This window comes from Anabrus simplex, chromosome 1, assembly GCF_040414725.1.
Source record: "Anabrus simplex isolate iqAnaSimp1 chromosome 1, ASM4041472v1, whole genome shotgun sequence".
Lineage (NCBI taxonomy): Eukaryota > Metazoa > Arthropoda > Insecta > Orthoptera > Tettigoniidae > Anabrus > Anabrus simplex.
This window is the reverse complement of record NC_090265.1, coordinates 487,084,508-487,099,399: the sequence shown is the minus strand read 5'-3', so window position 1 is coordinate 487,099,399 and position 14,892 is coordinate 487,084,508.

Genomic DNA, 14,892 nt, shown 5'->3' with positions numbered 1-14,892 from the left:
ACCCAAAATGATTAGTCGCACTACAGGAGCCACACTTTATGTAGTCCAGGAATTGAACGGGATACAATTGTCTTTAAAAAATGGAAAATAAAGATTAAACCATTGTTTCAAATCTCTTTCCCATTCTTCCTAATGCTGTGGCAGTAACAATAATGTTATGAGTTTTAAATAATCTTTCGGTAACTATCAGACCAAATGTTTCTGTTGGTTCCTAAAGAATAAATAGTTTGAGAGATATACATCTATTCATGTGACTGGGGGTATTATAACCTACAAATGTGTCAATGGACCAACTGGAATAGGCCTACTGTGTGAGTGTCAATTTTCTTTCCAGCAAAAGACATGTCACTTCAAGAAAAAGTACAGAATTAAAAGTAGAAAAATCATGAAATTTGTATCCTGTGCATATCTGCAAGAAGAAGAGGAGAAAGATTGGAAGCAGCCACAGAGCAATTGTAGTCTGAGAATTGCTTCAATATACAACACAGTTCAAAGTGGTTTCGTGCACGAAATGAAATCAAGAAACAACAGTTGCTCAGTCAGTTAGTGCCCTCACCCATTCGTACATACAATTATTATACCTACAGTTAGTATGGCTGGTACTCTTTACCCACAATTATTAATCGCACTACAGGAGCCACAAAATCAGGCAAAAAAGGAATTGAAGTATTGGTTTAAAGAAGCCTTCTTCCCATTCGCAGAAGACAAGTGTTTGCTACTGTTACATTTCTGGACTACCCAGCAAATGGCCACATGACTTGGGTCACATAACTTACATTCAGGAAACAGTAAGTTTTTCTTCTGCCAAAAATATAAACACAGATAAGAAGGGAATGGACCAATATGTGATAAAAATTGAAAATAATTATACAGGAGTTGACCAAACTGAAGAGACAGTTCTTGAGATATATGACGAAGAATATAAAAATGAGTGGAGTGATACAAATCATGAAGCCAATTCTGAGACCACAGTAATGTTGCCGGTCCAAGCAAGTTCCAAGCCAGAGTTGGAATTCCTGGAATCCAGTGATATAACCAGTTGGCTTGCAAGTCCTTTAGTTCTAGTTATGTTGTAAGTCTGGTAAGTGATGTTAATGTGAACATGTTGTTGGCTATAGAAAGAACAGAAAGCAACTGCCCACCTTACTGCAAGTAAATTCACCGGGCGAGTTGGCCGTGCGGTAAGGGGCATGCAGCTGTGAGCTCGTATCCAGGAGATAATAAGTTTGAACCCCACTGTCGGCAGCCCTGAAGATGGCTTTCCGTAGTTTCCCCTTTTCACACCAGGCAAATGCTGGGGTTGTACCTTAATTAAGGCCATGGCCACTTCCTTCCCATTCCTAGGCCTTTCCTGTTCCATCATCGTCATAAGACCCATCTGTGTGGGTGCAACATAAAGCAAATAGCAAAAAAAAAAAAGTTGCAAGTAAACTCTGGCTCAGAATGCCTGAGCAGTGGGCTCTGGTTTAGCTGGGAGAACTGATTAGTTCATCAACGTGCAGGTTTGGATAAAGCAGTTGGATTTAGAGATGACTGAGCAGCATAATAGAAACTTGTTTCTTCCACCAAGAAAGTTGTCACTCTGATCACAAAATTTTCTGTGGATATCCACAGACTAATCCAAGCATGTGATACACAGAAATGTAATTTTCGATATTGAGTTCTTGTGAAATTGCCAAGGTCCACTGTTGTAAGTCACTACTCACACTTTGTTTTGCTTTTCCAGCATTCTCTAATCAAGAGTAGAGTTTTGTAATGTTCTAGATGATAGACTGGGCTGGCATTGTAAACATGACAGAACATCGGATTGTGCGAGATCTCTGAAGTTAAGTAACACTGAGTGAGGCCACCACTTGTATGGGTAATCCACGTGTTGTATGCAAGAACTACAGTATGTTTCACTTTCTTCTGTGGGCTAGAAGAATAGCTTGAACTGGTAGATTAGTCAGGTGACTGCGTTGTCATTTCACTAGATTGACAAGAATCAGACTCGGGGCTCAAACTCGGATCCATAACTCTTCTTATACCTGGTAATGGTGTGCTGCCTTCCCTTTCAGATAATGCAGAGGAGGTGTCATTGCTTACACTACCTCTATTTATCTCTAAACACATCTCTGAGACAGCTGGCACCCATGGGATGATTTTCAATTAGTTTGATCACATGTCGACCTATCTCACTTTCCTCTGAAGTTATTCAATGGGAAAAAGAGAAAACTTTTTCATAGAAATAATGTAATGCATACCGTACTCTAGAACAATAGCCAGATTAACTCAAAATAACATGCTCACTTCAACTGATCACCAGGGCTGTCCACCTCCAGCTATATGCTAATGCGTGCAATCTTATTAGACATTTATGTGTCAATTTCAGGACCTTACAGCTCAAAATGGCAGCTAAATTGTTGTACATTGCTTTCATATAAGTCCCCTCATCTTCTGTGCAAAATTTAATTATTGTTTTGATATGATCTTATGAATTGTTCCTTTGTAAGAGTGAGACAGTCATGTTGTCACTGATACCTACGCACAGCAAGTAAACACATGCAGATGAGTCCAAAAATCTGTATAGCTTGCCTGCCATTCACAATTTTGTCACTACATGTCGCTCTTCAGGATGAGGTTGTGTTGCTGAGGGAGGAAAGATTGCTATGGGTCCATCCATAAGCTCCATAATTGTACAGAAAGTAACTCGTCCCAGCATAAATGATGTTGCCACAGAATCTTGATAAAGATCTTACACCACACGATGACTGGACCCAAGAGTCCTAGATTGTCGAAAATAGATGCTATTATCAACAAAACCATGCATTTCATTTACTTTGGGATCTCATGCTTGGTTGATGTGGTTTCAAACTTTAACATGTCGTCGGAAGGGTGCCAGAGAATTCCAAGTGTCCGAACTACATTCTGTCTGAAGTTCAAATCACAGTCCATTGTCCTCCTCAATATCTGCTGATAATGGCTTAAAGGAGAAATTTAGTTTAGGTTGAGGCTCTTTTCTGCACTGTTCTATTGTTCTATTACTATTACTTTCACTGATATTACTGGCTTCCTCTTCTTCATCTTGGCGCAAATTATACACAACACAGTACTGCGGCGATTAACTTTACAATGAAGACCAGTCCGAATTATCATGAATTCTGAATTAGTGAGGGTTCACTGTATATAAAATTATTAGGAATATGGGGTCATGATTACCTCAGTGACTTAGCTGCTGGCTTCCCACCTGGCTAAAGCTCAAATCCTGGTCAATCCCGGGTTGAGAATTTCAATTCAAAATTCACATGGTCTCTGGCCTGAACCAAAGTGAGCCTGGGTGGTTCCTGTGACCCCAGAACTAACTGGGATAAGTTGAAGAAAAGTAATTATAATTTATATCTGATTATTTAATATTTGAATTGAATTATTTTCCCCATTACAGTAAAAAATTGGGTTTAAAACTTGTATTTTGATCACTTCTTAACTGACACCATATCTTAAAAGTATGATCATGTTGTATGAAAGATATTTTAGAATGTTCTTATTTTTTAATTTGTTACTTGTTTAGAGGTTCATCGCACACCACTCCATAGCCTGAAAAATTTTACTTCTGGCATTTGATGTGTCTAAAATTTTAAATTTGATTTCTGGGCAAAATATTGCACAAGTTATGCAAACAAGAGTTATACAGTAAAACGTGCTCAAAGCAGAACTTGAATAATGCGGAAACTTGTCCGCTTCAGAATATTTTCTCAGTCACGGTGAAGCTTACAGCGTTATAATGTTCTTGCTATTGTATATTTGAAATCTCCTCAATGTGGAAACGGAAAGGAAAAACGAAAAATTTCTTTAAAATCTACTTGTACAATGCAGAAAATATTACAAACTGATGTAGTCCTATGTACAATATTTGTGCATTTCTGGTTCTGGTGTGATCAATGTTATTGTTCGGACAAACTGATGCACGTGTTTAGAGATTGACAATACAGATCGTGGAACAAATGAAGAACATTGAAGTGATGAACAACTTACAATAAACCACATTTCCGAATCAGCTATAGCCCTTCTAGCAGTGAGAAAAGGTGAGAAAGAGGAGAGGGAAGAAGGAGGAGATGAGCAAAAAGACGAAGATCAAATTGAGATCCGAACCCACGAACAGGCCTGCAGTGCTTTTGTGACACACAGCTTTCTTTTTTTCTTTTCTTTTTTTGCTATTTGCTTTACGTCGCACAATGGAGGGCTAGGAGTGGGAAGGAAGTGGCCATGGCCTTAATTAACAGCCCCAGCATTTGCCTGGTGTGAAAATGGGAAACCACGGAAAACCATCTTCAGGGCTGCCGACAGTGGGATTCGAACCCACTATCTCCTGAATACTGGCCGTAATTAAGCGACTGCAGCTATCGAGCTTGGTGCGACACAAAGCAATTACAGTTGGTTCTTCCACTCTTCTTGAACTAGTGTACAGTACTCAGCTCAGGACTGCATTTAGAAATACACGATTAGAGAGAAGAGGAAACCAAGTTTCTTTGTTTGATCTGTGAAAGAAAGTTTAGTGTTGTGAAGTAATGTTTAGAGTTTTATGATGGAAATAAGTTGAAGGAGCTTATATCTAGTGCTCTGAAATAGTATAATACAGTGTTGTGACATAGTCAAAATGATATACTGTATATCATTCTGTATGTAATAATAAAGTGCAGTAAGAATATTAATGAACAAATCAATGTACTATACTACTGTCTTTCTGTTAGGTCATCAGCCCAGAGGCTGGTTGGATCCTCAAATAGCACAACCAAAGGCTATGCAGTTATAGGAAAACCACAAAAACCAATGGCAGAGCACAAATGAGGCGTACTAGGCAAGATGAGGAGTGAGGTAGTTTGCCATTGCTTTCCTCACTGGATCAGAAGGTGCTATTGCAGCACGACTGATCCTACGAGCAACACCTTTCATAACACTCAGACACTAGTCGTGCTCCAAATGTCATTACTCAGCACCACCCATACCCCAGCAGCTTCCATACTGTCACAGCCATGACGAGACTGGGACTTCGGTGGAAACTACACTTTGCTCTGGCCTGTGCCAAGAGACGGATACAAAAATACTACTATACTACCACATTCATCAATCTGGATAGCTAAACATCATGCATAGGCAGATACAGGTATATTCTAAATAATATTTAAAAATTACTGTTTACTCTTTTAAGGCAAAAAACCTGATGTTTTGTGTAATGCAGAAACTTGTCCAATTTGGAAAATTTTTGGTCCTGTTGCAATTCCGCTTTGAGTAAGTTTTATTGTACAACAGAATCATAATCAAGAAAGATATCATCAATGGCATTGCCCTCACATTACTGACGGGATATTGAGATATCATCTACATACACCATGATAACAAGTTCAGTGCACAGGTCCCCCTGTGAGTGGGGGCGGTAGAATAACACCCACGGTATCTCCTGCCTGTCGTAAGAGGCGACTAAAAGGGTCCTCAGAGGCTCTGAACTTTGGATCGTGGGTTGGCTACCACGGGGCCCTTAGCTGAATCCTGGCATTGCTTCCACTTACTTGTGCCAGGCTCCTCACTTTTATCTATCCTATCTGACCTCTCTTGGTCAACTCTTGTTCTTTTCTGACCCCGACGGTATTACGTATGGAGGCCTAGAGAGTCTTTCATTTTCACGCCGTTCGTGGCCTTTGTCTTCCTTTGGCCGATACCTTCATTTATAGAAGTATCGGACCCCTTCCACTTTCAAAAAAAAATTCTGATCAGTGTTATATACAGAATGGTTGCCCAGTTGTACTTCCTTTTAAAACAATAATAACCACGACCACCACCATCAGTGCACGGGTATCTACAAGGTATCCCCTGGAATTCTAAGAACTTTTAATGTCATAACAGATTATTTCAGAAATTGAAGTTATTGACAGTCAACTAACAACTGCTATAACTGGAAATGTATGAAAATAATTTAATGCTACTGATGTAATACTTGTTTTTTACATTGAAGAATAAATTATTCTAGTGATGTTAAACACCCCACCAAAGGAATCATCGCTCCAATTTGAAATATGGTTATGTCTAGCAGTAGGTATGTTTATGTTTCTGACTTTATGTCTGATCTTAGACGATCAAATCAAGAAGGACATGTTCACATACAAGGCTTTCGTAGATCTAGAAGAGGCATTTGATAATGTTGTTTGGACCAAGCTTTTTGAGATTCTGAAGGTGATCAGGATCAGATACTGAGAATGAAGAATTATCTACAATCTGTACAAAAATCAGTCTGCAATGATAAGAATTGAGGTCTTTGAAAAAGAAGCAGCATTCCAGAAAGGAGTGAAACAAGGCTGTAGTTTATCCAACCTCCTTTTTAATATTTATATACAACAGATCGTAGACAAAATCTAAAGGAATCCTGAAACAGAATTACAATCCAAGGAGATAAAATCAAAATCCTGATGATATTGTTATTTTATCTGAGTCTACAGAAGATCTGGAGAAATTGCTTTAATGCTATGGACTGAGTCTTGGAGAAGGAGTGAAAATGAAAACCTACAACCTGTTTTCCAGTCATTGACCGTGTCAGGGATGTTACAAATGAAGCAGATATAGGCTGTTAGTACGATGGGGTCGCCACTCCCAAAGTGATTTATTAATGAATGATAGATGCTATGAAATGAGAATGGAGAGTGTTGCTGGAATGAAAGATGACAGGGAAAACCGGAGTACCCGGAGAAAAACCTGTCCCGCCTCCGCTTTGTCCAGCACAAATCTCACATGGAGTGACCGGGATTTGAACCACGGTATCCAGCGGCGAGAGGCCGACGTGCTGCTGTCTGAGGCACGGAGGCTCCTTGGGGGGAAGGAGTACAAGATGAAAATAAATATGTCCAAAACAAAAGTAATGATATGTATTCAAACAAAGTCAGGTGAGGCAGGTGATATTAGATAGATTAAGAAATGAAGTCTTAAAGGAAGCAGATGAATATTGTTACCTGGGTAGTCAGCGGATAGATGGCGGATAGTGAACAGTCACGCGAAAGTAAGGCTCGTGGTAGAAGTGAAGTAAGCAGGTATATTATCAAAGTGTGAAAAGTAAAATGTGTGCGAAGTGACATCTTTGCTAGTGGTTTTTACATCACACCGACACAGATAGGTCTTATGGCGATGATGAGATAGGAAAGGCCTAGGAGTTGAAAGGAAGCGGCCGTGGCCTTAATTAAGGTACAGCCCCAGCATTTGCCAGATGTGAAAATGGGAAATCACAGAAAACCATCTTCAGGGATGCCGACAGTGCGATTCAAACCTACCATCCCCCGGATGCAAGCTCACACAACCGCGCACCTCTAACCGCACGGCCAACTCGGTCGGTAAAAGTGACATCTTAAACCATGGTGTATTAATACAAGTGTTGTGAAGTGTTCTAAGCAGCCATTCCCTTGTAACTGGATAAGGAATATGCCACCCAAAGATAAGCGAGTGCCAATGCAGACCCTGGTAAAGCAGGCCGTGCAGGAAGCGCTGAGCGACAAGAACTCACTGAGCAGTCTGTCTAACATAATTCTGGAGCAGGTAACCAATAGAGTAGTGGAGAAACTGAAAGAAACTAACTTCAATACAAAAGTGATTGAAGAACTGAAGGGAGCATTAGCTGAGAGAGACCCTCATATCAAGAATATCGAGACCCAGCTGCACGAGAAGACGGACGAGCTGGAGCAGTACTTAAGGCAGCAGTGTCTTCGAGTGTTCGGGATGCCCAAGTTCGACCGAGAAAACACAGACGTCATGGTCATTAACTTGTCTAGAGATTAAGGAGTTGACCTCAGTCTGTAGGAAATAGATAAGTCACATAGAGTGGGGAAAAGGAAACTAGGACAGCGGAGACCCATCATAGTGAAGTTTGTATCCTACAGGAAGAGGAATGTATTCATTAATAAGAAAAGACTGAAAGGAACGAACAAAACGATCCATGTAGGCCTCACATAGGCCCGCTTGCAGTTTCTCCAGGAGGCCATCTCCAAATTTGGTATCCGGCAGACATGGACCAGGGATGGTATATTATAGTTAAACACCATGATAGGAAGTTTTATATTACAAACAAAGAAGACTTAAAAAAACATTCGCTGACCACTAACCAAATATTTCAGAAAGGATAGAACTTTGTGAACCAATATTTTATATATATATATATATATAATTTAGGTATAGAATAGCACTGTCATTAGTGATTAAAATAGGTTAGTCACTTCTAAATTTTACTTATTTACTATCTAAGAATCTAAGTTTAGGCTAGCTTCGAAAACGTGAAGTTGGCAACGCAAAGGTATAGGGAAACAAATGTCTCTAATCTCAGCCTGCATACTCTGGGAAGAGCACAACTGGTCCCAACCCTCACCCCTCCTGTAGCCAGTACTGCTAATTGCCTGGCAGACCTTGAATCTGAGCTGCGAGGTTCCTTGTTTGTTAACCATGTCAACACACAATGCATAGTTTCTCATTTCATGGATTTCTCTGATATATTCACCAGAAATATTATTCACGTAATAATGGTATCTGATTCCTGGGTTAAAGAATCAATCCCTTTTTCATTTGTCCATATGGAAGGTTACTCACTATTCAGGAATTACTTAATGGGGAAGGGAGGGGGAGGTGTGGCAATGTACGTATGGGATGACCTGAAGTTTAAAATAATTCTTAAAATGCCAAATTAGTTCGCCAATAGTCCCGAATTCCTATTAATTGAACTGCAAGTTCGTAGTGTAATGTGCCTACTTGGTGTAGTGTATTGTGCGCCGAAGACTTGACATATGGAAGAGCTGGAAGGAACACTTCAGGACTTACTACCCAGGTATGTGCATGTTGTTTTAATGGGAGACTTTAATACTGATCTGACAAATCATGACTCGTTAGAGAGTAAATGATTTAAAAACATGTTCACTTCCCTTAATAAGTCAATCCTACCCCTAGATCCTACTCACCACACAACTACATCCCATACCCTGTTAGACCTAATCATAACCAATAACACAGACAGAATACAGCCCCACCGACAGTTACCCGCCCTTGGATTATCACACCATGACCTCATTTATGCTTGCTACTCCTTCAAGTGCCCAAAATACAAACCTAAATTGATTACATACTGAGACATTAAGAACATAAACGAAGGTGAGTTTATATTAGGTAGATGCATTAAACATGCCATGGCATGACATCCAATACTTACACAACATAGACGATAAAGTTACCCTCCTCAACAGATTACTGAAGACTCTCTACGAGAAATACGCCCCAGTTTGGACAGCTAGAATAAAAAGAAAACTAGCACCATGGCTGATACAAGACATCAGAAAAAAAATGTTTGACAGAGATGTAGCGTATAAACCCTCTAATAAAATATATCCAATAGCCAAAAATGTTGAAAAATAAAAAAGATTACGTAATGCAACAACTCAAGTGATCAGAAATGCAAAACACGCATCAAATCCTGAAAACAAAGAACTCAAGCAAGGTTTGAAAATCTCTCTGCAGCATTGGTCTGGGGGGAAGCAAAGGAAATAATGTAAAAATAGACATACCACTGGACGACCTCAGCAGACATATTAGCACTCAATCGTCAGCACAGACAGACGAACAATCCAAAAAAGAAACAATAGAAAGAATTATTTCTGAACAGAGACATTTGACCGATTCATTTCAGTTTTCCTACGTTACACCACGACGTTATTCATAATATCCAAAATAAAATCAGACGTGACTGGTTGTGACGGAATAAACTTGCCACACATAAAAAGTACGGAAATTATTCTCCCCACTATCACACACATTATAAACACTTCTCTCATGACTGGAATTTTTCCTTCTGAATGGAAGTGTGCCATAATACATCCTTTAGAAAAACAAGAAAATCCAAGCAACCCAGGAGACTTGTATATTACCCTGCCTAGGTAAAATACTCTAAAAAATCATACACAAACATTTCTCTATTTATCCTCAAAAACACAACCTACTGGACAGATATAAATCAGGATTCCGACCTAACCACAGCACTATGACAGCATTACTGAGAGTTACTAATGACGTTCAATTAGAAATGGACAAAGGATGAATTACAGTTCACATACTATTAGACTTAAGTAAAGCATTTGACTGTGTAGACGGAGACATATTACTGGCAAAATTCAAAGCTATTAATTTTTCTCCTATACCTTTATCTTGGCTGCAGTCATATCTCACAAGATGTCAACAATGTTTATCAGTGGGCACTATTACCTCAGACTGGGAACAAACAGAAGCGGGCATAATTCAAGGCAGTTTCATGGCACCACTCCTCTTCTCGATGTGCCTAAATGACTTACCAGAAAATCTAAAAAAGTGTAACTATCACTTATATGCAGATGACATACAGTTATACATACACAAAGACCTAAAAGACATTCACCTGGTCATAAATAATATGAACGAAGACCTAAACAGAATCCAAGACTGGACTGTTAATAATTCCCTTAAAGTTAACCCCAAAAAATCACAAGCCATCATAGTAGGATCTAAAAATAACCACAATAAATTGGAGATAAGAAACATTCCTCCGATTATGTTGCAAGGAACAGTAATCGGTCTGAAAGACTCCGTGAGGAATCTTGGCCTATTCATTGACAAAACTCTAACCTGGTCTGACACACGCAACAAAAAACTGCCAGAAAACTTTCTACACACTACACTCATTTAAAAGGCTAAGAGATCTTCTCCCATTCAAAACAAAGAAATTACTTATACAAAGATTAATTCTACACATTTTTGAAACGGAGACGTTATGTACAACAGTTTAAACAGCACACTCAGTACCAAATTACAGCGTGCATACAAAACATGTATCCGCTTTATCTTCAATATACCGAGACATTCCCATATCTTACCCTACCTCAATCAGGTATCTTGGCTATGTTTAGAGGAGAGACAAAAGCTGCATTCTGCGTCAGATATTCATAGCGTTCTAAGGAAAGAAAGACCAGTTTACTTAAGAGATGACCTTCAGCACCTATCATCCAGAAATAGTCACTAAACAAGGTCATTAACTAACTGCCTGCTACGTTTCCCTACCCATCACATTACTAGTTACAGTGATTCATTCATCCCCGCTACTATCTGTCTGTGGAACTAGTTCTCAACTGTTCAAAGGAAGGTGTTGCAAACATTACTTACATAACAACATAATCTATAGCACATATTTAAGATAATTTAATTTCTTCATGTAAATATTAACCGTAGGAATTAAACGATAAGCTTTCCCATTTAGTTGATAAGTCTATCATTTTAGTATGTTGCAGAATTTAACACAAATTACACAGTGTATTATAGTCGAGCAGGCTCTATAGCCTCAGCATGCCATACAAAACAACATGATAATAAATAAATAACTAACAATGGCAGAAGTAAAGAGGACATAAAATGCAGATTAGCACAAGCAAGGAAGACCAAACCCAAACCCAAACTCCATGGCACAACAGCCCCGGAGGACCAAGGCTTACCAAGTGACCACTGCTCAGCCTGTAGCACTGCAGATTATGAGGTATCATGTGGTTGGAGGCAAGGAAGACCTTCCTTAAAATATAAATTTGCTCACTTTGAACATTGATATACTGTAGGAGTTAGAAAGTTGTTTTTGAAGACTTTTGTTGGGGTGTGGCATTTTATGGAAGTAAAGGATGGATGATATTTAGCTCAGAAAGAAAGAGAATAGAAGCTTTTCACATGTGGTGTTACAGAACGCTGAAGGTGAGATGGGTAGATCAAATAAAAAATTAACATATACTGAATCGAACTGGTGAGAGGAGATCGATTTGGCTAAATTTGACAAGAGGAGATAGAACGACAGGACACATCTTAAGACACCCAGGACTTGCTCATTTGGTTTTTGAGGGAAGTTTAAGCGGTAAGAATGGTAGTGGTAGCTCATGGTATAAGTAGGACAAGCAGAAATGTAAGAGTTATATAGAAATGAAAAGATTAGCACATGATAGAGTGGCATGGAGAGGTGCATCAAAACAGTCTATGGACTGATGACTCAAACAACAACTATATTTCCTTAAACCATGATGAGTGGTAGCTACCAACTTTTGCTACCCTTCTTACCTTAGTCTTTTGCCTTCGGCTGTGGCCATAAGGGAAAGCACGTTCAGGAAATATTGTTAGACATTACAACATCTCTAGTGGTGGACCTCAACCCCTAAATAAGGTCGTCTTTGCTGTCTGGTAAGACATTAGTCTCATAAGGACGTGCTTTCAATGTGGATAATTTATTGTGCTCTTGCCTAATTTTACACTGTTTCATCTTACTGTGATCGTTATCCGTGCTGAGAAATGCTGTATATTGTTATTTGAAGGCATGCAATAGTATGATGGCTAATTTCTTGTCAACAAAGTGATTATTGCAATCACAAAACAGCAGCCTGCCATTGTTGCTGTAGGTTTTTCACCTGTAGTGTTACATTATCTACAATCAACGTGGTCATTTTATTTTTTAAATCTATTTAGAACTTGACCGTTTGACAGTGAATCACAGAAGACGGAAAGCAAACTTCATGGTCAAAAACTCTGAACTAAAGACAAAATATCCAGCCCTTCTTTCCAGAAAGTAGCTGACGGTTTCACAACAGTGAAATGCTGCATTTAATGTAGCAAATAAGAACTAAAATGAAAAATGAGGGTGGGTGGGCTGCATCTCGTCTTTATTTATGTAGCAACAGGTAGGAAAGGAAACAGAAGAAATTGATCTCTCTCTAATAGGAAAGTTGATTTCATCCAGTAGCAGTTTGTGACATTTTACTCTGGCAGGGCTGTACTGCCATCTCTTTCCCCTCCCTAATTGGTCCAGCTTTCACTGACCAGGCACCATGATACTTTAAGATGAATAATAATAATAATAATAATAATAATAATAATAATAATAATAATAATAATAATAATAATAATAATAATCCTATGACACTGGATGAATAGAAATCTGCTTACACTACAACATGAATTAATTAATTAACTACACTACAATGATATTTATGCACACACATAAATGAACAGGCTAACAACTAATGCAATCCCGACTATTTTGGCACTGCACTGTTTCACTGATCACAATCACAATTGATAAGAACAGCATTCATGAAAACAAATAAACAGTGCACTCCTGAATTTTTATCTCCTTGCTCAAATTTCAAAGCATGACATAGTATTTAACAATTTGACCACCCTACAAAGAGTGCCGTCACGTTATGGTTATATTTTGAATCTTTATTTTAGATTATTTATAGTCAGTATAGTGGAATTCATTGTTTTGTAAAATGGTTTTGGAATTTATCTCTAACAACAATTAATATAAGACGTGGGGGAAAAGCCTAGGTACATTTTAAATTGGTTGGCAATGTTGCTAAGGGCTCCGCTGTTAAGCGCTTACACCCGCCTGCACTCTTCTTATCTCTGACAAACCCATACCATTCTTCCAGGCTCCTCCCACACCCCGCACACTTGCAAACTCTTGATACCTATTGAGGGCTCTGCCAGACAGATCATACCCGCCTGCACTCTTCCTTCCCCTGACAAGCCCACATCATCCTTTCAGGCTCCTCCCACATCCCGCACACTAGCAAAGTCTGGGGACCTTCTCATGGCTCTGCTGCCACAGTCCGAGCACCTCACGACCAAACAGAAAACATCATGCTTGCTGGACAGCAGCCATGGTGTAAAAGCCTTTGCCTTCTTGAAAACACAAAAGTAAAATGTTTACAGCCGAAATAATACAGATAACATTGTATGACTGAATATCACGCCACATAAGTATGATTTTGGTACATTTGTCTATCTTTTTATGTAATAATTTACAGAGTGAAGTAACGTTAAACATTTTTGTAAAGGCGGCGGGGCGGCGCCCAAAAGCCCTTCATGCTAGAACTGCCACTGATTTCATCTTGTACTTCTTCCAAAGACTCTGTCCATACCATTCAGCAGATCTTCTGTAGGCTCAGATAAAATAAAAATATCATCAGCAAATCTCAGTATTTCGATTTCCTCTCCTTGGATTGTAATTCCCTTTCCAGATTCCTTTCTGATTCTGTCTACGACCTGTTCTATTTACATATTGAAAAGGAGGTTGGACAAACTGCAGCCTTGCTTCACTCCTTTCTAGAATTTTTTGGGTGGTTGTGGGGCACAATAACATTTTACCTATAACTCAGCGTGCTTGTAAATATTTAAATCAATATTTATATTTCACTTACTGTAGACTATTTATTAATAAACTTGCTGTTGTATTCTGGATGTTCAGCTCTTTCAGCACTGAGGCCTTTGGTTCAGGGAATTTAGCTGCGTATAATTAATTCCTCCATCTCAGGGGACGAGGCTTTTGTGATAATTCAAATACTCCCCTCTCCTTATACACAAAACACATTATACTACCAACCACCACAGAAAGATGCAATAGTGAATACATTCCTCCACATACAGCAAGGATATCCAGATTTAAAACAGGGCCAAGTGCAACAGAGTTCACAAGTAGTAGTAGTAGTAGTAGTAGTAGTAGTAGTAGTAGTAGTAGTAGTAGTAGGAGGAGGAGGAGGAGGAGGAGGAGGAGGAGGAGGAGGAGGTCTGTATCCTTGTGATTGCTGATTACAGGCAGATTAATAAAACAACAGAATAGCTGAAGGAAAGGAGTTCCAAGGACAACAGTAACAAGTATGGTTTGAATAAAAGATATAGTATATTAAATACTTACATACTTTTATTATAGACAATGGAGTTGTTACAACTAGAAAGTTGAAATGCATTGATTATAATGGTCAAAGGTGAACTATAATAATTTGGCACCTGAGAGAAAAAAAAAAGCATTTTGTACAGTTGAAATTTCTTTCTTGGTATCAATAA